This window comes from Nomia melanderi, unplaced genomic scaffold (genome assembly GCF_051020985.1).
Source record: "Nomia melanderi isolate GNS246 unplaced genomic scaffold, iyNomMela1 scaffold0014, whole genome shotgun sequence".
Taxonomy (NCBI): domain Eukaryota; kingdom Metazoa; phylum Arthropoda; class Insecta; order Hymenoptera; family Halictidae; genus Nomia; species Nomia melanderi.
This window is the reverse complement of record NW_027475130.1, coordinates 9,935,821-9,936,775: the sequence shown is the minus strand read 5'-3', so window position 1 is coordinate 9,936,775 and position 955 is coordinate 9,935,821.

Sequence of the window (955 nt, the reverse complement as noted above, 5' to 3'; positions counted from 1 at the left end):
AGATAGCGCAATAAATCAAAGTGCATTGTCTGTAGGAGGCCCTGGCGCATGAATCTGTGCAGCGGGAACGACCTCGGAACACCAGGGGCCGAGAAAACCACAGTCTCATTGGGCCGGACACTCAGGGTCAGGGAAAATCCAATATATATCTGGTGATATCTCGGGTGCTATTACAGATAGCGCAATAAATCAAAGTGCATTGTCTGTAGGAGACCCTGGCGCATGAACCTGTGCAGCGGGAACGACCTCGGACCACCAGGGGCCGAGAAAACGACCGTCTCATGGGGCCGGACGCTCAGGGTCAGTGAAAAATCCAATATATATCTGGTGATATCTCGGGTGCTATTAGAGATAGCGGAATAAACCAAAGTGAATTATCTGCAGGAGGCCCTGGCGCATGAATCTGTGCAACGGGAACGACCTCGGACCACCAGGGGCCGAGAAAACCACAGTCTCATGGGGCCGGACCCTCAGGGTCAGGGGAAAATCCAATATAGATCTGGTGATATCTCGGTTGCTATTACAGATAGCGAATTAATCAAAGTGCATTACCTGTAGGAGGCCCTGGCGCATGTATCTGTGCAGCGGGAACGTCCTCGGACCTCCAGGGGCCGAGAAAACCACAGTCTCATGGGGCCGGACACTCAGGGTCAGGGTAAAATCCAATATATATCTGGTGATATCTCGGGTGCTATTACAGATAGCGCAATAAATCAAAGTGCATTGTCTGTAGGAGGCCCTGGCGCATGAATCTGTGCAGCGGGAACGACCTCGGACGACCAGGGGCCGAGAAAACCACAGTCTCATGGGGCCGGACACTCAGGGTCAGGGGAAAATCCAATATATATCTGGTGATATCTCGGGTGCTATTAGAGATAGCGCAATAAACCAAAGTGAATTATCTGCAGGAGGCCCTGGCGCATGAATCTGTGCAACGGGAACGACCTCGGACCAC